At 46.0% G+C, this 25,367-nt stretch overlaps 1 protein-coding gene across 3 annotated transcripts in view; it reads left to right on the forward strand.

Annotated features, from left to right (window-relative positions):
• Nucleotides 1-17,077, forward strand: part of KCNA6 (potassium voltage-gated channel subfamily A member 6) — a 41,520-nt gene extending 24,443 nt beyond the window's left edge. For all 3 annotated transcript variants that reach the window (XM_050750194.1, XM_050750193.1, XM_050750192.1), the window contains one exon: nucleotides 16,718-17,077. The gene's annotated coding sequence lies outside the window, so the exon portion shown is untranslated. The remainder of the gene's footprint in view (nucleotides 1-16,717) is intronic.
• The last annotated feature ends 8,290 nt before the right edge of the window (nucleotides 17,078-25,367 follow it).

The following is a 25,367-nucleotide window of genomic DNA, read 5'->3' on the forward strand; positions in this document are numbered from 1 at the left end:
GTGCTTCCTCATGCATCTGTGGTCATCTCTAGGTTGATCAGGTGGTGCTGCTGGGGGTTGTGTGACTGTTGGCCAGGGAGCCTCAGTATCTGGCCTATGTTGCTCCCATATCTCTAGCAGGGCAGCCTGGAGTTTCCCTCTTGAGATGAGATTTGGAGTTGGTGCCGTCACTTCTGCTGCAATGCTGTTGACTAAGACTCAGTAATAAGGAAATAGACTCTGTCTCTTGACGGGAGGAGCTTCAAGATCACATTGCCAAGGGCAGGTGGAGCATTGGAAGCATTTTTTTTTTTGTAGTGGGTCTACCATGGCCAATGATGTTAGGGCTTGAAGAAGTCTGTTCTTAGGACTTGCTTGGATTTTTGCCTCATGCTCACAGATGGCAGCAGCAGTTCCAAGCATCATGTCCTCACACAACAGTGTGTGCAGGCAGGAAGGGTTGAGCCTAAAGATGATGAAAACCTCCCCAGCTGTCTCTTATGAGCCTTTCCTTAGGCTGTAGTTAGGGCAGGGCTGTCCTAACCAGAATAGACCAAAGGCTAGGATTACCATGATTAACTTAGAGTCGTCCCTAGGCTGGGAGGGACTTGTCTTCTTCTTCTTGGCCTTTTCCTTCTTCGTCTTCTTTTTTTTTAAATAAAAAATTTTTTTTGACAGGGTCTTGCTCTGTCACCCAGGCTGGAGTGCAGTGGCATGATCATGACTGTCTGTAGCCTTGATGTCTCAGGCCCAAGTGATCCTCTCACCTCAGCCTCCTGAATAGCTGGGACTACAGGCACACCCACCACGTCTGGCTAATAAATTTTTATTTTTATTTTTTGTAGAGACAGGGTCTTGCTATGTTTCCCAGATTGATCTGAAACTCCTGGGCTGAAGCAGTCCTCCTACTTTGGCCTCCCAAAGTGCTGGGATTATCGGCGTGAGCCACCATGTCCAGCCAGTCTGTCTTCTTTGAAGGACTTCTTTGAAGTCAAAAGTGTTGGCTTCCAGAAACCTGAACAAAATTGGGGTTCTGAGAGCACAAAGGCAGCAGTGGTGGGGGTGACAGCTGGGTTGGGAACTAGTAGGGTGTGGAAGAAGAAACTTACATGGTGTCTTGTACTTACTTATTTTTTTAAAATAGACATTTATAGTAAGCCTATATGTATGAGGCACTAGAGAATTAAAGGTGAGTAAAACTTTAATCTTCTAAGAAGGCCAAATCTAGATGGCAGATACGAGTCAACAGCTGACTGTAGTACAATGATGGTAAATGGTAGAGGTAGGGGCTTGGGAGTTTAGGGCAGACTTTTAGGGCTTACATGAGGGCCCGGATCTTGCCCTGCTGTCCATGCCTTACCACCAGTGGGTTCTGACAGTAAAGACCAATGCAGGCAGCAAGGCACCACTTTATTCGTATCCAAAGCAGGACCCAGCTACCTGCAATTCAGGGCTCTCCAGTAAAAGACTAGGTTGAAACCCACAACTGGAATTGCAGGCCAAAGTGGGGTCTCTTACTCTCATCTACCTTGGAGCCAAAATCTGTGACAAGCTCTTTTAGAGGCAACTTTCAGGAAGGTAAGAGAACAAGACCCAGAAGTCGTTCTAAGCCCTCTTGCCCAGCTGATTTCATGGAGTGAGAATCATATGGACAGAAAGGAAAGGTGCCTGGTCTGACCCAAGGGGTCAGGGACTGAAAAGTGAACTGGGTATGAGGACTGACTTAAGGCACAATAGTTGTGTTAACTGGTAAAATATAGCCTAACCAATGTATTGGGTTCAACTATTGGGATTAAGAATTTAGCATTCTTGGAGTCTATAGGGGGGAAATTAATAAATGCAAGTGTAACTGAGTACTCCCATTTTTCTAAGAAAAAGAGAATGATATTTCTAAATTTTTTTTTCTTTCCTTTTTTTCTCCATTTCCCCCTGCTCCCCACTTCCTACTTAGCCCTTTGGAAATGTAGTTCTAACCTTTACCTCCCCTTCAGCAGACACTCCCTACAGGGCAATTTCATCTAACTATGCGCTTAGAAGCTCCAGAGTGGAACTCTGCCACCAGGAGACTTCCTCATGGGACAACAGTCAATCTCCAACCCAAAGTTGCCTGTTATGAAACTCTCTCCCACCTGGAGAATTTTGGCTGCCTTTAACAACCTAGTTCTGCCCACAAAGACATCAACTCAGCTGTCTGATTGATAAGGCACCGAAGCCAATATGTGTACCCCCATCTGCTGGCTTCCTCTCCTGCATGTCATTCATGCTAGGCCCCCTTTAAAAAGAACCTTCTTTCTGTTCCAAAGGCAAAGTGGTGCCCTTAAGGCAGGAAGCCTATACTTCTTCCTCTAAGGTAGCTATGGAATAAAAAGTCACTCTCTCTTTTTTTTTTGAGACGGAGTTTCACTCTTGTTACCCGGCTTGAGTGCAATGGCACAACCTTGACTCACTGCAACCTCCACCTCCTGGGTTCAAGTGATTCTCCTGCCTCAGCCCCCTCCTGAGTAACTGGGATTACAAGTGCCTGCCACCATGCCTGGCTATTTTTTTTTTTTTTGTATTTTTAGTAGAGACAGACTTTCACCATGTTGGCCAGGCTGGTCATGAACTCTGACCTCGGGTGATCCACCTGCCTTGGCCTCCCAAAGTGCTGGGATTACAGGCACGAGCCACCACGCCTGGCCAAAAGTCACTGTCTTTATACCAGACCTCACTCTTGTTAATTGGACTCTGCCCACAGCGAGTAGATCAGGTGGACTCTGAAGTAAGTGATACTGTGAAGGCAGGTAGCGGGTGGTCTGGGTAAGTGAGGAAGAGCAACAAATTCTTCCTTGGCACTGGAGGGAGTCAGGGGGGGTTTCTCAGGGGAATTAACACTTCAGCAGGGCCTTGGAAGATGACTTGGAATTTCCATTGTTGAAAATAAAATTCTTAATAAGAGAAATGGCATGGGGCTCAAGAATGGGATGCTGTGTTCAAGGACCCAGGAGCCTGGGTTATATGCAGTAAGAGAAAGGGTGCAGGAAAGGCTAGAAAAATAAGTCGGATTCAAGATTGTGAAGAGTCATGAAGCTGCTTAGAAGCGGGATTCATTCTGAAGGCCACGGGAGTAAGCAGGAGTTTTAGATCAAAGGGACATGCTCAGGTCACATTTAGGAATGATACCTCTGGCTGAAGCAAGATGGGAGCGGGAGAGACTAGCATGGAGGGGACCCAGTGGGAGTAGTGTCTGATACAGCCAGTTGCAGGGAGACATGCCCGGGCGGCTCACCCAGGAGAAATATTTTGTCATTGACATTGCTTATAATTGCTAACTGTGATATTGTGGAATATATATTTGGTCTTCATCTTCTTTCCTGGCATAGGGATCTCCAAAGTGATGTCTTCTTGTATGTCAATGAGTTTACTGATGGCTGGCAGCCCCTGGATAGCTTCAGGACAGTGGCTGGTCACTGAAAAGACCAAGGCAGGATTATAGGGCTAGAACTTTCAATCCTGCCCCACCAAGGGGTGAGAGGGGCTGAAGGTCAAGGCAATCATCAATGGCCAGTGGTTAAATCAATCATGCCTATGTAATGAAGCCTCCATAAAAACTCCAAAAAGGACTGGTTTCAAAGAGCTTCTGGATAGCTGAACACATTGAGGTTCCTAGAAGGTGGCACACCCTGAGAGGGCATAGAAGCTCTGTGCCCCTTCTCTATACCTTGCCCTGTGCATCTCTTCATCACTATCCTTTGTAATAAACCCATAAATGTAAGTAAGTTTCCTGAGTTCTGTGAACCACTCTAGCAAATTAAGCAAACCCAAGGAGGGGGTCATGGCAACTCCAGTGTATAAAACCAGTCCCTCAGAAGCACAGGCAAAACAACCTGGGGCTTGTGACTGGCACTGGAAGTTGGGGGGCAGTCTTGTAGGGCTGAGCCCTCAACCTATGGGATCTGATGCTGTCTCCAGGTAGACAGCATCAGAATGGAATTGGAGGACACCAGCTGGTGTCTGCTGCAATTGCTTGCATGTTGGTGGGGAAGAATCCCCAAAGATTTTATCACAGAAATCTGTGCTAATGGTTGTGGTGTGAGAGTAGAGGAAGAAGTTTGCGTTTTTTCCTACTCACAGACACATACGGAAATAAAAAGCAGTCAACTTTTGGCCAGTATTATCGTTTTAATATCCTCTGCGGACAGTGCAGCCTGTGTGGGTACAGACTGCTCTCCATGCACTCCTCGTTGCTCCACCTATGGGAGAGGCTTTTATGGAAACCCAAGCAGAAGAGGCTACAGTCACTTACTGAGCATCTGCTGGGAGTGCATGGATAGACGGCCTGAGTGTGGGCTCTGCAGCTCCGAGGCGGTTTGAAGAGAACCTTTGTATTTGGGTGCTGCTGCGCTAGGCTGCGGAGACGGCTCTCCAAGTGTTCCACTCTGAGAGAGTAGAAAATAAGCACACCCACTAAGACGGCATAAGGTGGGGAAGGATGGGGTGGTTATCGTCATCTGACTGGCCTCGGCTGCAGGGTCCCCTAAGTTCCACCTCTTGTGGCCATGGCCACAGTGGCATCCCCTTGACCCTCTCCAGGAGCCTAAGAACTCCTTCTTCAGACTGCTTGGAGGGGGTGGTAAGGAACAGTGTCTCTTTTATTCTTGGAATGTCCTCCATAAAAATTTCAGAGCTGCCTGGGAATCAAGTTGAGTGGAGATGTTTGATGAATAGGTTTATTCAGAAACAAACCCTGCAGCATCTGTGGCTCCTGGCTTGTCTAGGAGCCCTGCTCCCTGCCTTGGATACTGGGAGGTGGCAGCATGGCACCTTATACACACTGGGGGCTACCAGTGAGTTTACAGGGTGATACTATTTGCAGAGCAGCGACTGAAGACAGCTGCTTTTCTTGATCTCTTATTGCTTTTCAAGTGTAGCCTACATGAAATGGGATACGATGGTCCAGTTTACTCAGTGTCTCTGAAAAATGAGAAACTTTGTTATGTCTATTTGCTGTTGATCTGCTGCCTGATTTTGAACAGAGCATATAACCTATCTGCATAACTAAATGCCGTACACTTGGAGGCTTCCATAACAGAGACTTATTTTTTAACTGCTGTGGTAGCTAGAAATCCATCATCAAGCTGTCAGCAAATTGGTTTCTGGTGAGGGCTCTCTTCCTGGCTTGCAGATGACTGCCTTCTCACTGAGGATGCACATGGCCTTTCCTCTGTGCATAGAGTGAGAAAGAGCTCCAGTGTGTCTCCCCTTTTAATGAGGTCACCAATCCCATGGGACTAGGACCCCGCCCTTATGACCTCATGTAACCTTAACTACTTACTTAGAGGTCCATCTTCAAATACGGGCATTCTGAGATGTAGGGCTTCAGCATATGAGTTTTGGGGAAACACAAACATTGGTCCATAATACATACCCTTAAAGATGTTATCCTGCTCTGATTGCTTTCAAAGGCTCTCAGGAGTTCAGGCATAATATACATAAAAAAGCAGGCAAACTCTGCTTATGCATAGAATAATAAAGTTTGTGCGTTGAACTCAAAAGCTTAAGGAAGACTTGGTTTAAAGATTTATAATCTTAATAAATTGAATGCAGTTGACCTGTAAACAACATGGGTTTAAACAGCATGAGCCCACTTATGCATGGATTTTCTTCTGCTTCTGCCACCCCTGGAACAGCAAGACCAACCCTTCCTCTTCCTCCTCCTTCTCAGCCTACTCGGTGTGAAGACAATGAGGATGAAGACCTTTACAATGATACACTTCCACTTAATAACCAGTAACTATATTTTCTCTTCCTTATCATTTTCCTAACATTTTCTTTTCTCTAGCTTACTTTATTGTAAGAATATACTACATAATACATATAACATACAAAATATGTGTTAAATGACTTTTTGTGTCATCAGCAAGGCTTCTGGTCAACAGGAGGTTATTAGCAGTTAAGTTTTGGGGGAGTCAAAAGTTATATGCAAAGTTTCAACTGCTCAGGAGTCGGCAACCCTAATTCCCAAGTTGTTCAAAGTCAACTGTATTTATTTATCAAAGCAATGTATTTTCCTTTTTTTTTTTTTTTTTGAGACGGAGTCTCGCTCTGTCGCCCAGGCTGGAGTGCAGTGGCCGGATCTCAGCTCACTGCAAGCTCTGCCTCCGGGGTTTACGCCGTTCTCCTGCCTCAGCCTCCCAAGTAGCTGGGACTACAGGCGCCCGACACCTCGCCCGGCTAGTTTTTTGTATTTTTTAGTAGAGACGGGGTTTCACCGTGTTAGCCAGGATGGTCTTGATCTCCTGACCTCGTGATCCATCCACCTCGGCCTCCCAAAGTGCTGGGATTACAGGCTTGCGCCACCGAAAGCAATGTATTTTCTAAATAACTATTCAGGAAACAAAAGCCACCTTGTGGAAACAGAAAACATGCCCATTGACATATACGTACACACGCATAGAAAAAAAGACTGGATGTATATTAATAATAATAGTCATAGCTAGTAGTTACAGAACACTGTGCCTTATAGCAACATTATCTTAAATCCTCCCATTGTGGAGTAGCTTCAATTATAATTTCCATTTACCAGAGGAGGCCACCGAGCAACTGGCCTAAGACCAAGTTTATGTGACTCCAAAGGCAAAGTGCTTGTTTTTTTCTGAGTAGAAGGTACATGCACAATTTTTATTTCTTTTTTATAGTTTTCTGAAGTCAGTGAATTATTCATAATGAGTGTGTACTTTTTTTTTGGAAGAGAAAAAACTTCCATCATGAAAAGTTATAATGGATGGCTATGGTAAGAGGCAAACAGGGAAAAATCATAAGTTTATGTCATTCCTGAATATTCTAGTTGTAGAAGGAAGCAGTTGATTTGGGCCTAAAATGGTATTTTGTTTGCATTTCATTGATAATTATGATATATATCCTCTTAAAGATAAAGTGACCCTTGAGAGTGTCTGGATAATTTTCCTGTAGGTAACAACCCCATTAAAAAGTGGGCAAGAGACCTGAACAGACACTTTTCTAAAGAAGGCATGCACGTGGTCAATAAGCATATGAAAAAAGCTCAATATCACTCATCATTAGAGAAATGCAAGTCAAACCCACAATGAGATACCATCTCACACCAGCCAGAGCGGCGGTAGCCCTAACTTGTTGCATGCCACTTCTTTACCTCCTGGGAATGAATGCACAGGGCTCTGGTGACAAATCTGAGGGAAGCAGAAAATTTTACCAAGCTCGAGGTTTTAAGGGATGACACGTTCCACATCAATCACAGAAATGGCAGAATGCTTGGGAAACATCTGTTGAGCCTAACTCCAACAAGACTGAGATGGTCAGTGGCACGCACTGGGTCAGCAAGAAGGATGGTTCAGATTCTGGTCCCAGAATTCCCTGCTGATGTGGCATAGCCCAAGCTCTGGGGAGCGGAGCCCACTTAGGGATGTGTCCCTCAATAGCCAGCTATTGCCCGAGACTAACTGGAGGCAGAGGATTGGGTGTTTTTAAAGTGCACACAAGGAAGATTCTCAATTGTATTATATTGCGAACATAAAAATTTAGGACTGCCCGTGTTGATTGCAGCTTGTGTCTGAAGGGGAGCTTATTTAAGGAAGACAATCTGATAGTCTTACTCCTTAGAAGGAACTTTAAAGAATATTTGGTTGATCATATAGTCCTGATAAGCAGGAAGAAAAAGAAAGGATGAATTTAAACTCATTTTACTCATCAAAGGGTGACATTAATATTGGATTATCAGGCAGTACCTAATTGCACAAGGGGTATAAACAAGTGGTGCTCAACATTTGACATTCAAATTTAGAGTCCACTGATGCCCCCATCTTATGCTGAATTTAGAATCGTGTGCATTAGGTGACAGATGAGCATTCTCATGGTGGCCCCATCAGCCAGCCAGTATCACCATCTTTTCTGTATAATAACGCTGTATGCATAATAAATTGGCAATTTATTAAGATTATAAGATAAATAATAAATATTTAGTAAGATTTATTTAATCTTATTTTTAGCAATTTTTTGTCCTTATTTTATCAAAGTGAGAAGAAAATAGAGACGTCTGCAGCACAAAGCATTGGTGTTAAAACTTAATAAACTTGAGGCAAGATGAAAATCATTAGATTTGCCTAAAGTGCTCTATCAGATGTTCAGTGGAATTCAGCCAATTGAATAAGTATTGAAGTGCAGAGGAAGGTGACGTATTTAAAGATCATGTGTGAAGTGCTGCAAATATACCATCAACGATTATGTCTAAAAGGCAAAGCGTGAAGGAGGGTTTTGTACCATGTTAGCTTGCCGGCATAGAAACCCATACGACACATGACCTTTTGCACGTTTTCTGTCAGTACATTTCCATTTCCAGAAATTTAAATTTTAATCTAAAAATGGGGACTGGTAATATAGAGAGGAGAGAGGGAAACAGGGCATTCAAAGAAAAAACATGCGATCTCCAAGTTGTAGAATTTTAGGGTAGAGATGAGACAGATGAATAAATGTTATTTAAACCAAAGCAATACATACTGGTTGTTGCCACAGGAAAGCATAGTGTATCATACAAATTTTTCAGCATGTATGTATTGAGGTCCTCCTGTCTTCTAGGCACTGGGGATATAGTGATAAATGAAACAAAAGATTTCTTCCTTTTATGGAGCTTAAGTGTGTGTGTGGATGTGTGTGTGTGTGTGTGTGTGTGATGTGTATGTGTGCTGATGAGGAGGAGGAGTGGAAAGAGATGTTAATCCATTAAGCCCAAATGTAAAATTGCAACTGTGCACATGTTACTGGGAACTGATACCCACAAAACTGCTATGAAAGTCCAAATTAGGGACATTTAACTCAATGACATTTTAGCTGATATTTGAATGATTAACAGGAGTTAAATAGTCAGAGGAGGTAGAAACCACATTCCAGGGAGAGGGGACAGTGTATCCAAAGGCCCCATGATGAGAGGAACATGGTAAGTATGAGCATGGTGAGCCTGGAGCTAGGTCCACAGGTTACGAGTTTTATCTTCAGCCTTAGAGCCACGGGATGAATGCCTTAGGTGGGTTTCAAGTGGTGGGGTGGTGAAATGGTTTGGTAGTTCTCACACTGCTATAAAGAGCTACCTGAGACTGGGTAGTTTGTGAAGAACAGAGGTTTAATTGACTCACAGTTCCACAGGCTATATAGGAAACATGACTGGAGAGGTTTCAGGAAACTTGCAGTCACGGTGGGAAGGTGAATGAGAAGCAACCATGTCTTCACGTGGCGGCAGGAGAGAGAGAGAGAGCAAAAGGGGAAGGGCTACACACTTTCAAACAACCAGATCTTATGGGAACTCACTATCATGAGAACTGCAAGGGGGAAATCCACCCCCATAATCCAGTCACCTCCCACCAGGTCCTGCCTCAACACTGAGGATTACAATTCAGCATGAGATCTGAGTGGCAACGCAGCCTAACCATATCCGATGGGGTAATACGATCGGATTTGTGAGTGAAAGTATTGGTCTGGCCACAGTATAATGGATTGGAGGGACTGGATGGATGCAGGTGGACCAATGATAAAACTTGTGTCCATGGCCAGGTGGAAGATGGGACTAGGGCAGTAGTGATGGAGATGGAAAGAGGTGAATAGGTTTGAGAGCTTTGGAAGGTGAAAGCTTTGGTACTTGGGAATCAATTGGAGGTGGTGGGATAGACAGAAAGGGAGGAGGAGGATGACTTCCAGGCATTAATAATACAAATAGTAGATAATTCAATAGTCACTTCATTTTGGCATTGGAATGAAGTATGATTTGGGTGGAGGGCAAAACAGTAATCATGTTTTAAAAATTCTTTACTTTTTGTTAAAGTAATATATGCACACAGTTTGAAAAGACAAGCAATAGTTATGTTAGGCCGTTCTTGCGTTGCTATCAGGAAATACCTGAGAGTGGATAATTTATAAGAAAAGAGGTTTAATTGGCTCACAGTTCTGTAGGTTGTACAGGAAGCATGGAGGTGTCTGCTTCTGGGGAGGCTTCAGGGAGCTTTTACTCATGGTAGAAGGCAAAGTGGGAGCAGGCAGTTCACATGGCGAAACCAGAAGCAAGAGGGCGAGGTGGGCAGTGCCGCATACTTTTAAACAACAAGGTATCGTGAGAACTCACTCACTATCTCAAGGACAGCACTAAGGGCATGGTGCTAAACCATTCATGAGAAATCCATCCCCATTACCCAATCACCTCCCACCAGGACCCACCTCTAATATTGGAGATTACATTTGACATAAAGTTTGGGTGGAGACACAGATCAAAACCATATCAATAGTATAAGGCTTCCAGGGAAAACCAGCTTGCCCGTGTCTCTCTCTCCCTCACCATGAAGCCAGTCCATAGCAGGACCACTTTCAATTATTTTAAGTTTGTTTTCTGGGATTGACCTTTATTTTTTCTCAGTAAATGTAGATGTTACTCTTTCTTGATTTACTTTTTCATTTAACAAATATTTCTAAAGCACCTACTATGTGCCAGTCACTCTGTTCTAACCATGGATGCATCAGCAAACAAATTATGGATACATGTAGCAAACAGAATTCCCTGTCCTCATGGTGCTTTCATTCCAGTAGGGAGAATAAACAAATGTTTAAATAAAATATTACTATAACCATCTCGTTATAATGAGGTGGTGCCTTTTGTAGAGATGATTATAAATAATATGGAGAAAAGTAAACCACAGCAGAGGTAATGTAGGGAATGTCAGGGAAGAAGTATAGTGTTAAATAACAGAGTGGGAGAAGGGGTAGGCTTACTGAGAAGATGGCATCTGAGCATCTTCAGGATGGGAGGACTGGACCCTGTGGATAATGGGGGAAGGGGCAGGTTAAGCAAGGGGAACAGCTAGTGCAAAGGCCCTGAGGTGGGAGGACATGGGGTAACTGAGGAACAGAACAGCAAAGGGGCCTTTACTGCTGGAGGAAGGTGAATGAGGAGGAGAGTAATTTGGGTGGGGTAAGCCAGGGTGACCCAGATTGCATAGGGCCTTTGGGCTGCCGTAAGGACTGTGACTCTGCGTGATGGGCATTACCTCTTGCCTTTGTACATGAAGCCATATGTCCTCTACCACTTTCTCTGCCTCCCCCATAATTTTTTGGTTAAATCAGTGTTCAGTGTGTCTGTCACTATCACTATGAAAGACTATTTTCTGCATTGCAAAGCAGTATATTATAATGTTAATTTATTTTATTTTATTTTTATTTTATTTATTTTTTATTTTTTTTATTATTATTATACTTTAAGTTCTAGGGTACATGTGCATAATGTGCAGGTTTGTTACATATGTATACTTGTGCCATGTTGGTATGCTGCACCCATCAACTCATCAGCACCCATCAACTCGTCATTTACATCAGGTATAACTCCCAAAGCAATCCCTTCCCCCACTTCTCGAGTCCAAGTGATCTCATTGTTCAGTTTATAATGTTAATTTAATGTCTTGTAAACATTTTGTTAATAATTGCCTCATTTTCTTCACCTGCTTAATTTTCAGTGTTCCTGTTTATAATTCTTTCCAGATTTGCCAACGGAGTTGGAAAAAGCCCTCTGAACATGGTTTCCCGTGGCATCAGATGCATCAGGCTGTGGACCATTCGGTTCCTTCCCCCTGGAGCCTTCCTTTCGGAGCCTTCCCTCCCCCACTGTGTTGCCTGCTTTCTCTCTGCCCTGGACAGCTGGTGTCCTGGGAATTCTTTTCCTTCCCTTCTACCCTGGGTCTTCGTTTTTCTGGACTATATGTTTCTTCTTTCTTGGTTTATTTCTTCTCTGGATTGGACAAACCCTTCAGTAGGGTAAGAAAGGGTAAATGGAAAATACAGTTTTGAGCTTTCATGCCTCAAAATGCCTTTATCCAGTTCTCAAACTTTATGAATTACTGGATGGATGTTAAATTCCGGAATGGGTATCATGGTTTCCTAGAATTTTGAAAGCATTGCTCTGGTGCTTCCTAACCTCCACCCTTGCTGCAAGGAGTCAAGGCTTCTCCGATTTCTTTGTACATGAACTTCTCTCCCTCTGCAGGTTGTTAAGATTTGCTCTTTGTGGATGCTCCGCAATCATGATTAAGTGCATTGTTGTGAATGTGCTGGATATTAGGCATAGGGTTCCTAGAAAAAACAGAGGATGCCTGTTAAATTTGAATTTTAGATAAACTAGGAGTAATTTTTACAATGTTTGGGACATACTTGTACTAAAAGATTACTTACTATATAAAATTTAAATGTCACTAGTGTCCTTTTTGTTTGTTTTTGCTAAATCTGGCAACCTCAGAACTCAGGTTCTTCAGTCTAGAGACTCGATTTGGGGCCATTTTCATGTGCCATTTCTTTTCTTTTAAATTAAAATATTAGCCTAAGGGGAAAAAGGTAAACCATTTCAATAAGGCTTATAACAACAGTAACAATCCCCTGCCCTACCCTTCCTTATCCCTACCTTGCATCCTTCAGAAACAATTTCTTGGAACTCTTTAGCTGTTTCTTCTACATTTGTCACTGGATTTCTCCTTTATCTCACATACCTGGACCAGACATGTTTCCAATTTTAGAGTTTTTTTTTTTTTGAATATTTGCATATACATAATGAGGTATCTTGGGGATGGTACCCAAATGTAAACCAAAATTCATTTGTGTTTCATATACACTTTGTACACATAGCCTGAAAGTAATTTTTCAATAACTTTGTGCGTGAAACAAAGTTTGTGTACATTGAACTACCAGAAAGCAAAGGTGTCACTACTTCATGTTGGCACTCAACAAGTTTCAGATTTTGGAGCATTTTGGATTTTGGATTTTGGAGTTTGGGATTAGGGATGCTAGACCTGTAACACACTTATATTGCTTTTTAATTTTTATTTTTTAAGTCTTAGGAAAATTGACTTCCAAGTATGGAAGATAAGGATTTACCTTTCTTACACCACCCACCGTTACTCTCCACAATGTAGACACACACCCATCTCAACCCACTGTAATATAAATAACATATTTATTAGTTCAGCGTTCATCCTACTTTATTATGATGGTGTCGATAGTATTCCTCCTCGAGCCACATAATGTGCAGTGTTGTCGTTCCGTTTCCTTTCTTGTGCTGCTTTTTGCTTTCTTCTGGAGTTACTGAATATCTTCTTTTTCCTTGTTTAGTTTTCTATGTACCTATCACTGATACCCAAATGGAGAGTGGGGTTCAGGAAACTTCCCACCAGAAACGTAAATCTCCTCCTACATGTAAATGCACCAGGCTCTCCCTCACCTTCATCTTGACTTCCAGGGCCACTCTGTCCCCCTGCTTCAGGATGGCCGAGGCCTGTTGCTTCACCATTGTTCTGGAACACCCCTTTACTATTGTCCAAATATTTCCCTTCGCCTCTCTGCTGCAAGTAGTTGCTTTGATGAGGATGGCATTTGAGGTTGAAAACCACCTCCATTGTCTTCTAGTTTCTAATGATGTTTTTGGTAAAATCTGATACCCTAATTTCCAAATTTCATGATGCTATACCTTGATGTAGGTCTATCTTTATCCATTTTCTTGGGTGTTTAGTGGGCACTCTGGGTCTGGAAATGCATGTTTTCAATTCTTGAACATTTAAAAAACTATTTCTTTAATAATGTTCTTTCATTGTTTTTGCCTGTTCTCTTTTCCTATAACTCTGTTGTAAGACTTTGGATCCCCTGGGCTGGTTCTCAAATTTCCTTATTTCTTCTCTATTCTTTTCCATTCTACTTTCTGGGAGAGTTCCTCAACTTTGTTTTCTAGCTCTTCTATTGAAGTTTTGATTTTGGCTGTCATATTTTTAATTTCCAAAGAATTATTTTCTTCTCCTTGGGTGGTTCCTTTTTATAATAGCAGCTTCTTCTTGTTTCATGGATAAACTAGTTCATCTTATTTATCTGAGGATTTTTAATATATCTGAAGTTTTCTCTTGCTTCTGGAATTTTCTGTTTTCTCTGAGTTTCTGTCTTTGGTTTTGACCTTTCAGAGGCTTTCCTTAGATGTTTGTAATTTGAGGATCTCTGTTCATTTTCACGAGTGAAGTACTAAGAAGCTCACTGGAATCTCTGTGTCTTTGGAGCTTGTGGAGTGGTGAGCTTATTGCAGAGTGATGAAGCTGGGATCAGGCCGTCTCACTGGGGGCCTCCAGTATCTACAGGCCTTTTTTTTTTCTTGGAATCCTTCGGTTTTTCCATGAAAATACTCTCCAACTTGCCCGTTTGATATTACCCTGGGAGCAGAGCAGGGGAAGTGGCCAAGTGTCTCACCATTCAACATGTGGGATTTCCCCTCACACTTAACTCCTTGCCTTCAGTACGGTTCCTCCAGAGCCTTATATGGTGCCAGCTTTCCTTGAGTCTAGGCCCTTCTGGTATAGTTTCTCCAGAAGAAATTTTACATCTTTTGACAAGGTGGTAGGATTAGTAGCTGCTTGGTTTTGTGAGATTGCAAAGGAGACCTGAAAATGTGTGTCTAACTGCAACCAGTTTTTAGCTCTGCCCCTCAACCCTGCTTCTGTGGCACCTGACACCCTCAACTCCTGAGCCTGTATAGGTTCCTGGGGGTAAATCAGGTTGTATCTCATTGGCATCAGCAGGGACTCAGGCTTTAAATCTTTCCCCCTCCCAAGTAAAATGCTATTTCTCCAGGGGCTTTCCATCATCTGCAAATTGGTTTTTAATATTTTCATCCACTATTCTGATTTCTTTGTCTACATAATTTACCTCCTCTCTTCTCTGTAAAAATTTCCTCTGCTGTTATTTTTGTAGGGTTTCAGGAGGGAGCAAAAAAAAAAAATCCAACTTTTTTATTTATTTATTTTTTTTTGAGACGGAGTTTCGCTCTTGTTGCCCAGGCTGGAGTGCAGTGATGTGATCTCGGCTCACCGCGACCTCCGCCTTCCCGGTTCAAGCGATTCTCCTGCCTCAGCCTCCCGAGTAGCTGGGATTACAGGCATGCGCCACCACGCCTGGCTAATTTTGTATTTTTAGTAGAGACGGGGTTTCTCCATGTTGGTCTGGCTGATTCCAACTTTTTAATCAGTCATTTTAAACTCTAGAGCAGATGGACTTCCCCAGCGATGTTTTCTTTGGGCTCATATAAAAATTACGGTGCATTCCCTAAGAACATACAGTAGGTGGAGCCATAGAACAGTCCAGGGAGAACGCTTCTGATGTTTAATTTACATTCATAGCAGAATTGAGTCTAATGACCCTTAGCATTTAGAACCTGTGTTCAGGCACCTGACACAACTCCACATTTATGAATGCAGAAGTGCTTGTACAGGCTTTTCCTCCATCACATGTGCGTGCGAAGAGTAATGAGTTTTCCGTTCATTTCCCTTTGAAACAACCGAAGAAAACTTTGACCCTTTGCTAAGGTACCTTTCACCTAATGGCCACTGGAATTGCACACAGAGATTTTTGCTCTTTTTCTTTCTCACCACTTTGCAAGAGCTATTGCACCCTCACGAAGCCAGTGGGAAGCCCCTGAACAATGTCCTAGTGAGTCTGACGCCAGAGAGTCAGTGACAGTCACCAGGGCAAACTGCTGTCCTGAACACCAGGCTTTACAGTTAAATTTGTGCTTGAGTAAGATTGCCAGTTACTCCATGCCATGGACCTTTGGGCTTGCTCCCAAATGATTTAAATTACAAATGTAAAGTCTTTTCCTTCTGCAGAAGTCCATTGCATGGGCGCAATCATGATACCAACTGGAGTTTATGGAAACCTTATTTACCTTTTGCAAAGCAGATCACAAACACCTTGTTGTTGTTGCTCCTGTTTCACATGCAGAAACAGAAATGACAATGGTTGCTGGTTTGTTTGGCGACTCTGGCTTGCTCTTGGAGTACTTTCTGGTAGTCACAGAGACACATGCATTGTGTCAGGGATGACAAGCGAGGAGTTTAACTTTGCCCAGGCCACGGTAGAGGCCGATGTTAAACACAGGACTTCGGGCAGCATATCTCACAGGCTTTGCAATAGCGTGTGGGCCAGACGGGAAAGGCAGCAGAGAGATCAGTCATGCAGAGGACTGGTCTGCGTGGGAGTTATCTGCCTCTGATATACACATGACTGGGCAAATATCAAGGGTGGAGTTATTTTTTTACATGGATTTCCCAACCAAAGGGGCTCTTGGCCGTAGGGGCTCAGCCGGGCCTAGAGGGACTGGACTCAGCATTGTGGGAAGGAGACTCGAGAACATTCTGGCAGTGTAGGGGTTGGGTAAGGAGGAGCCAGGCAGTGGCAGGAACTCTTTCAGAGAGAGAGGAACATGCCTGATGTTGGTCCAGGCTGAGGGTGGGAGAGGGCACCCTTCGACCATGTGGACGGTGGGAGGTGTCAGGGAGCAGTGAGAGCATCTGGATAGATCAGATGAGACTGTGCTCTCTGGGGCCTGGAAGTCGGGCACACGGGTTGGACTGGACTCTAGAGGGACTCGGGGGCCGTTAAAGGTGAAGAATTAATGACAACAGTATTAAGGACAACATGGGCAGAAATGGCTTCAGGTTGCACAAGCTCACAGTCACTGATTAGTTGCCGGAGTTTGCTGGGTGGCAGTGGGAGGTACAGTTTGAACAGACCAGAGTGCCTAAGGCTGGGGACCCGGTAGGAGATCACTAGGCAAATGCTAGCGGGGTGAGGAAGCACACTGTTGTTTCCAGGTTTCTCAGTTCCATCCCTCATGCGACACACCCTTATATCGCTAACTACACTTCCTTTTGTTCTGGTTCCTCCCTGGCAGGAAAAATGCTGGCAGGTGGTGCAAGCAAGGACATCTACGCATAGAATTCTGACAGCAGCTGAACCCTCAACTTCTTCAGAAGACGAGACCCCCTGCCTAGGTGATCTGGCCTGACACCCCTGTGGAGGCCCCCCACAAGCAGCAACCAAGCCAGAAAAAGCTGAGACCAGACCCGCTGTCCCTAGAGATGGGGCCCAGAATGTCGGGGTGAAGCTGTAGGAACAGGGTGAAAGCTGGTGGGCAAAGAGACCAGCTATGGGGTGGTCAGGGGATTCCGGGAGGTGCATGGTTGTGTTGCAGACCCACCCAGGACAAGGGTGGCTGTGGAAGAATGGCAAATAAACATATGGCAAAATCTCAGAGGCTGTACGTTATGCCGTGAGAAAATACCGACGGCCAAGTTAGGCAGACAAGCCACGTGGTCTCCACAAGAGTAGGCAGGGATCCGAAATTCAGAGCACCTGCAGCTTTCTGGGCATCCTCACTACACAGGAGGATGTGATGGCCACTCACAGATAACCAGATCTGTGACCACAGAGGGCTTGATCACCCTCTGCCGTGACCCGGCCTGCAGACAGGGGACATTCTGCAAGAAAGTAAGATGCGTAACACCCATGATCTTAGAGTTATCTGCCTCTGATATACACATGACTGAGCAAATAAAAAGGGCTGAGTTATTTTTTTTACGTGGACTTCCCGGAGGCCAGATGATGCTGTGTGCGGGGTCTCCCAGACACAGAAGGGTGTTCTTCCTAGTCACCCAAGTTGTTCTTGTAGCTGACAGCTGTTCTCCCTTGGCCTGTCCTCAGTGGAAGGAGGTCACGTTACTTCTCAGCAATCAAACAAGTCCTGTACTCTTCCAGGATCTCTGGTGGGGGACATTCCCACTGCTAGGCACTCATTCAGATGTCTTTTCCTCTTCCTGACGAAATGAAGGATCAGGATGATTTTCTTGCGTGGAATCTTCTTTCCTAACGAGTTGTTGCTGGGGCTCCAAGTTGCTTTAATGCCCACACCCTCCCAGATTGTCCTGAGTGCTGGGGCCTCCTGACCATGCTGCAGAAGTCTGGACAGCAGAGACCGTGGCCTTAGCCATGTGTCTAGCAGAGAACCTGATACAGAATTGTGCCTCATACAATGTGTGGTGAATGAATGAGTGAGTGAGGAAATAAATGAAGGAATCTGGTTAATACATACAGTTAAAACACTTACATACAAATAATCAGGGACCCACACATTGTTTACTACAAGTGGAGGTGGTTGTCAAACATCCCTGAAAACACACACACGTGCACACACACACACACATATACACACCCCTTTTCTCTGCCAGGCTTCTCTAAATAAATCCAATAACTTTATTAGATGAACTCTACCCAATTTCCTACTAAATAAACCCAACAATTCTGACACCTCCTGTGAGGGTCTGTTTCCCAAACTGTGTCTAACATTGATTTGTTCATCATTTAGCAGGCGTTTATTGAGTACCTACTATGTACTGAGCACTTTTCTAGGTGAATGAAATGAATAAAAGCAACAAGAGCCCATGCCCCTACGAAGGCTGAGTTCTAGTTGGGGAGAAAGGTGCACAATACAATAAATAACTAAAATACGTTGTATGCTAGGTGAGTATAGGCAACAGAGGAAAATCAAGCAAGGGGGCTAGAGAATACAGAGAATATAGCAGGAGTGTGCGTGTGTGTCTGTGTGTGTGTCGGGGTTGTGGGTGGACAGCAGCTTAAAGCAGGGGAGACACGGAAGTATGACTTACAAGGTAACGTTTGCATAAAGAGCAGAATGAGGCCAGAGGGAGCCAGGTAGATGTGCGGTGCCCGGGAGGGTTAGAAATGTTCTTGGAGGAGGATTAAGTGCAAAGGCCCTGAGGTGGATGTGTGGCTGGCGTGTTCCAGGAACAGCAAGGAGGGCACTGTGGCATGCGGGGGGCAGTGAGCCAGCAGGAGAGCAGGAGGTGGGACCGGGGACAGCTGAGTGGTGGAGAATGGGGCCCATCAGCCAGGGCCTTGCAGCACTTCGCTTGTACTCTGAGTTGCAGGGGAAGCCATTCTTCCAGGGTTTTGAGCAGAGACGGGATATGGAGGTAAATTGTAACAGAGTTACCAGTGAGGAGGCCGTTTGGATAATCCAGCAGAGAGTTGAGGATGGTTTGAACCAGGTTGTTGCAGTGGAGGTGGTGAGACGCGGACAGATCTGGATCATTTTGCAGAGTGTGCCAACAGAAGGAACTGAATGTGGAGTGAGTGTGAGAGAAAGTGAAGGTCAGGAGGACTCCAAGGTGGTGAACTTGAGTGGTGGGTGGAAGAAGGGAAAGGCAGCTGAACCAGCAACTGGGCCCTGGAGGCTGGACCCCCTCCCTGGCTGCTGCTTGAGGCTGGTTGCCACCCCTCCGGTGGTGGCAACCCTAGCCGGTGAAGCAGGCTCTGATGCCGGCCGACGCTCCTCCACGTTTCAGAGCAGGTCTAGCGGGGCCTGACTCCACGTCCCAGCCTCCACCTTTCTCTCGAGGAAGCCAGTGGGAGGGGGCACTGTCATTGCCCTCTCTGCTTGTCTTCCTGACCCCATGTCGCGGTGGGAGGCATCTGAGCATCTGTGATTCATTCTTAGTCTCTCACCCTTCCTGCCCTTCACACACCCACCCCCCAATTTTATTCACTACCTTCTTCACATTCCCACTCTCCACACTCACACTAGAGCAGGCCAGGTCTGCTTCTTGGCTGACCACGTGACAGAGCACCCACAAGAAAGTAACTAGAGAACCCTAAAGTGCCCTCGGGCCAGGGAAATGCCACCAAGTCTGTGGCGACAGAGCAGTAGAGACAGACTATCTGGAAGGTGGTCCTTCCACCTAGTCACTCCTAGGGATGCTGGGGATATAACTGGCACTGACTCCAGCTGGTAAGTGACATGTGCTGGAAGCTACTCCAAAATGGGAAGCAAGAGACCAGACACGCTGGGATAGGGGTGGTGGGGAAGGGAAAGCTGGGTGTGTGGAGTGCCTGAGCAGAAGGCCCTGAAACCATTCTGGAGAAAAGAAGAAAAACCAGTGGGAGGCCGAGAACACGTCCATCACAGCTCCTGAGCAGGGGCCAGGGTGGTCTCTTCCAGAGTGGACAGATGATGGAGGATGGCCACCCACCATGATGCGAGCAGGAGGGCTGATGGCCCAGGCTGCCCTCCACTGTCCCTGCTGTCTGCTGTCTGCTTGTCTTTGGAATGCGTCTCTCCGGGGGTGACTCTTGTCTTTATTTTCAGGGTGAGGTAACAGAGAACCAATTTGCCAGGATGCTCTTGGGTGCTGTAGGCTGATATTCGAAAGATTCTGCTTCCAGAGCTCAGTTGGGCTGGCTGATGACTATGGGGCTTCCTGGGTCATTGAAGGGGACACCTCAGGGGCTGTTCATTCCCTCGAGTACATGGCGGCCACAGCCTGGGAGAGTGGAAAAGCTTTGGGCTGAAGCGTAGAGACTTGGGAGCTAGCCACAGCCCTGCCACTATCTCACTGTGGGATTCACATCAGCACTGCACATCTTCATTTCCTAGTTAGCTCACCTGGGAAATGGGGAAATGGACCAGATAATCTCCAGTGTCTCTTCCCACTTAGTAATTCTGAGATTAGTAACTGTTACGAGATTAACCAAGGGTGAACCGATTTCTAAGTCCATGCTGGAAAATGGAAGCCCTTTCCTCTTGTCTAGGGAGATCCATGTAAATTCCACACCTATTAAGCATTCATACTCTGTGGCAGGAAGTTATAAATGCCAGGTGACTCTGGCTCTTTTTACAGTGATTCTGGGTCCAGGCAAGAGTGGCAGGTTTTGGGATGACCTGTGACATAGGGTTGCTGTGATGATTAAATGAGTTGCATAAGTGTTAACCATAATCATTATTATCATCACTATTATGGGACAAGTCACGTAGACTTTCTCTCTCCGCTGAGGAAGCCTGGAATCCCTCAGCCTCATTTTCATGGTGCTCCTAGGCCAAGCCAGCAGCCCTGATTGAACCCTGGGCCTGAACTGTTTGGCTTTGTGGGCTGCAGAGAAGGACCTGTCTCTCTTAGCTCAATCTCAGAACACAAAGCCTACCCGGTGGCTGGGGCGAAGTGGGAGAGATGAGGATAAGGTGAATCCCATGGTCATCGTGACAGCGAAGTGCGGTGACGTTCATGAAAGTGTGTGTGCCCGCCGGGCTCCCTCCCAGTGTAGAAGGCCATGAACAGCCCTGCTGGCTGCCTCTTAGATGAACAAGGAGCCATGAACTCATTCAGTCATCTCTCTGGAGTCCTCGTGTGTCAGAACGTTTTAGAGACAGGAGGTCAGCTGGTGGACCTGCACACCACACCCCCTAGCAAATGGAGGAAGGCAAGCTTCAGGGAAGGGAGAGTGGTTGGTTCACGGCGAGGCGGGGCTGAAAGTGGCTTCCAAGGTAGGGGAGCAGCACTCCAGGAGCTCTGGCTTCAAGCCTGCCTGTGGCTGCTGGTGAGGCTGCAGTCAGACATGGAGAGCGATTGTCCTTATGGCCAAGACCTCCACGTGCTGGACATGATGAAACAAACAAACAAGGAAGCAAGCAAGCAAGCAAGCAGACAAACAACTTCCTCTAGAAGCTGTGTGTGTGACCTGAGGTCCATGCATGAGAATCTTTGAGCCGCACACATCTGCCCTGTAGCTTCCAGCCGAGCCCTTCCTGCTTTTCTTGAAGATTCCGAGACACATTCACATTCTGATGACTGTCCATTAGAGGGAGACATCACCACTTGTATTTAATATTTCTCCCTAGACGCTCCGTGCTGCCCTTAGTAAGCCGTGCTTGTTGGAAGAGCTCTCAGGGAAGGATCAACGCAGCCTGCGGTGTGAATCGACTCGGGGCTGGGAGTCAGCACTGCCTTCCTCGGGGGCTGCCGGAGTCTCTTCCCCTTTGGCAGAGGTGCGGCCAGCCGTCCAGATGTGGCTGGATGACTAGTTACGGGGCAATCAGCTGCCCTTCTGCCCCACTCTCTTGGAGGTATTGGGTGCAGAAGTGACTGCTCGGGGATTCCAAGTGGATGTAGGGGAGCCGAGGCCTCAAAGGCTCCCGATATCCTGGCCTGTGAAAGCAAGTGGGCATCTTAGGGAGTCCTTGCATATGGGTGGCTGCAACTTCCAGGAAGAGGTCGTAGAGGAAGCAGCAGGAAGCAGCAGGAAATGTTCCTGGGAACTCCACGCAGAGGCTGGACGCCCTGGGAACTTTGGCTCAGTTTGCTCTGTGGAGGGAAATTACCTGTAGGGACCAGGATATAACACAGCAAGGAGATCAGGTGTCTTTTGGAAAAATGATTTTCCAGGTCAAATTACATACCACTTGCTTACAGATTTTCTGGAATCTGACCAGGCTAAGAATCAGGCTGAATTATTTTGAACGCCTACTGATCACTGGACCCGGAAAGAGGAGGGGAGACATGGAAAGGTGACCTTGTAGGCAACCCTTTTGCCTCTGGTGTCAGTCTTCCACTCAGGGCCTCGGTTTCCCCCTCTGCCAAGCGGGAAGCTGATTTAGGTGATCTCCAAGTTTCCTCCTGCAATGGACAGTGGTATGTTCAGTTTTTCCTGCTGTGTTATGGGTCATTTGTCACCAACTTGCTTCTTTCCGCAGTTTGAAGCGTGTTAAGAGTGGCCCCCATCTCCCACATAAGCAAGCAGTTTTTAAAAAAATACCTGTTAAGGCTGGGCGCGGTGGCTCAAGCCTGTAATCCCAGCACTTTGGGAGGCCGAGATGGGCGGATCACGAGGTCAGGAGATCGAGACCATGCTGGCTAACACGGTGAAACCCCGTCTCTACTAAAAAATAAAAAAAAATAAAAAAAACTAGCCGGGCGCGGTGGCAGGCGCCTGTAGTCCCAGCTACTCAGGAGGCTGAGGCAGGAGAATGGCGTAAGCCCGGGAGGCGGAGCTTGCAGTGAGCTGAGATCCAGCCACTGCACTCCAGCCTGGGCGACAGAGCGAGACTCCGTCTCAAAAAAACAAAAACAAACAAACAAAAACCTGTTAAAATAAAATGAGATTGGCCTCTTAGAATCAGTGAGCTCATCAAAATGGTGCTGAGCCCTTCTGAGCTCAATTAATGTTGACAGTAATTGATGCATTTCACAGCACTAGACTGGAAAAGTGCAAGCACAGGGCTAAGGCTTACATTTCCTGTGTCAACAGTCACTTGCCTGCTGTCTGGTTTCTTTTTGTCGTTTTTGGTCCTGCTTACTTTGTGCCGGCCAGTGCCAGCTCATGGGGCTCTGTGAGGCCACCTCCCCTGCTGGTGACAGAGTCTTCGCTGCTCTTAATTTCCAAGTCCTGCTTCATCTCTTGAAGATGCTTCAGTGACTCCATTCCAAGGTGGGTTTAGATGACAAAGTGGATGACAATGGGAGGAATAGGGGAATCTCCTTAGAGACAAACCTGGGAGAAGGCATTTTTCATTCCAATCAATACATAAATGTTATTGATTGGAATTATATTGGATACATACTGCTTGGAACAAGGAAGAAGTATCTTTCCATTTCTTTTTGTTTAGCCCTTTAATAGGAAAAGTCTCTCTCTCTCTCTCTCTCTCTCTCTCTTTTTTTTTTTTTTGTTAATGGAGCTTCCCTCTTGTCGCCCAGGCTGGAGTACAATGGCGCGATCTCGGCTCACCGCAACCTCCGCCTCCCGGGTTCAAGCAATTCTCCTGCCTCAGCCTCCTGAGTAGCTGGGATTACAGGCATGCGCCACCACGCCCAGCTAATTTTGTAGTTTTAGTATAAATGGGGTTTCTCCATGCTGGTCAGGCTGATCTCAAACTCTCGACCTCAGGTGATCCTCCCGCCTCAGTCTCCCAAAGTGCTGGGATAACAGACATGACCCACCATGCCCAGCCATTTCTGGTTATTAATAGGAACAAAATACCAGGGCATGCTTGGTCTAGGTCAGTCCTCATTCTTCACTGTGGATCAGAATCAGCTGGAGAACTTGTCAAAATTCCTGGGCTCTGAACCCCCGAGTTACTGACTCGGTAGGCCCAAGAGGCCTGAGAATTTGCATTTCTATCAAGCTCCCAGGTGATGCTGATGCGTAGGTCAAGGACCACACTGAGTAGCACCAACCTGGAACACAGCGTTACCAGGTCTTGGTCTCCATCCAATGCGGTAAACACTATGCAGATAACAACCTGGGGACTCTTGAGCTTATAGGGAACAGTCAATGCAATAGAAGCACGCGCTGCTAGGTCTCCAAGGAAACAGGGACAGTCTCTTCTCCCGCTGTTAGTTAATGAGAGTGTGGTTGTAACTAAACTACTGGCTAATTACCACGATTGTGGGAAGCGTCCCAGGTCGGCGCTGTGAGCTTCTGCCACTAGGGGGAACCAGGGCTATTTCTCTACAGGCTGCAGGGTGTGAGAAGAGGAAAAGTACTGAAGAGAGTGAGCAAAGCCTTTCAGAAAATACTGCAACACTGCGTGCCCGAGGCCCCCGCACATCGCTGCAATCTTGACGTGCACAGACACCGTCGAGAACCAAGGCTTGGCAGGGAGGGGGGCTGGCTTATTTTCTAAGTTGCTTGGTTCTCCTCCCTTTCCTTAAAGCACATCCACATTAAGCCCTTCATGCGACGGCGACCTGTGGTATGAGAAGAAACACAGGTCGCTATCCTGGCTTTGCAGATACAGTAAGCTCAGGAGAGAGAGAAAGGAGCTGGGCAAGATGCCAAGAAGGGAGGGCTGAGCTGGCGGGACCCAGATGTTCCCTGCCCAGGAGTGTCATGGAGGGAAGGGGAGGCAGGCCTGGGGTTTGGACTGGCCAGCTTGCAGGTTGCTGTCAACCCTGAATGTTGTGGCATAGGTCAGGATGAGCTCCCTTGTGGTGGGGAAGGCAGAGGAATTCCTAAGGGAGAAAAATACAGGAAAGCAGGTTTTGAGGCTAAGAAGACAAAATGACTGAGGGTATTTTACCTGCCCTGAACTTGCAAACAAGTATGGATCATGAACTCTTGTGAGTGCTGCCGCACACCCTGTCAGCTGCTGTCTTCTGGGGACATGTATATTCTGACCGCCACAGAGGGCAGCATAGCAGCCACGGCACTCGCTGAGTGGGAACCTGCCACCTAACCTGTTCGTGGCGTCCTTGCCTCGTCCTCTCTCATTAAGCCCTCTTTCCCCGAACCACAGCTTTGGAAACAGCTTAATCTCTAACAAGTGATCTGGCAAGGACTTGCATTTCAGTCCCTAAAAACCACTTTGTTCCCTTTCTTGGCATGACAGTGGCCTTCTAATGGTTTTGGAGATAAGATGTGAGCCGAGGTGATGTTGGGACATGTGGAATCCATGGTGGGCTGCACATGTATTAATTCGAGGAACAAATTTCCATAATGTGTGTGTGTGTGTGTGTCTTTGTGGGCATGTGGGTGTGCACCTCAATGGCAAATTATAATAGCAAAACATTAGCTATAAACATTTAGTTTGAGGACTTGGTGTATAGTTCCATCCCCAATGGTCTCATTAGCTTACTAACATTCACGTGTCCCTGTGACCAACACATGCAACTCACTGTTCAGAGGGAGCCCCACCACAGCTAAACAGAGGGGCCAGGAGTCTTCCTTCTCAAGCTGCAGCCTGACTTTTCTCCAGC

Source organism: Macaca thibetana, chromosome 11 (assembly GCF_024542745.1).
Source record: "Macaca thibetana thibetana isolate TM-01 chromosome 11, ASM2454274v1, whole genome shotgun sequence".
Taxonomy (NCBI): Eukaryota; Metazoa; Chordata; class Mammalia; order Primates; family Cercopithecidae; genus Macaca; species Macaca thibetana.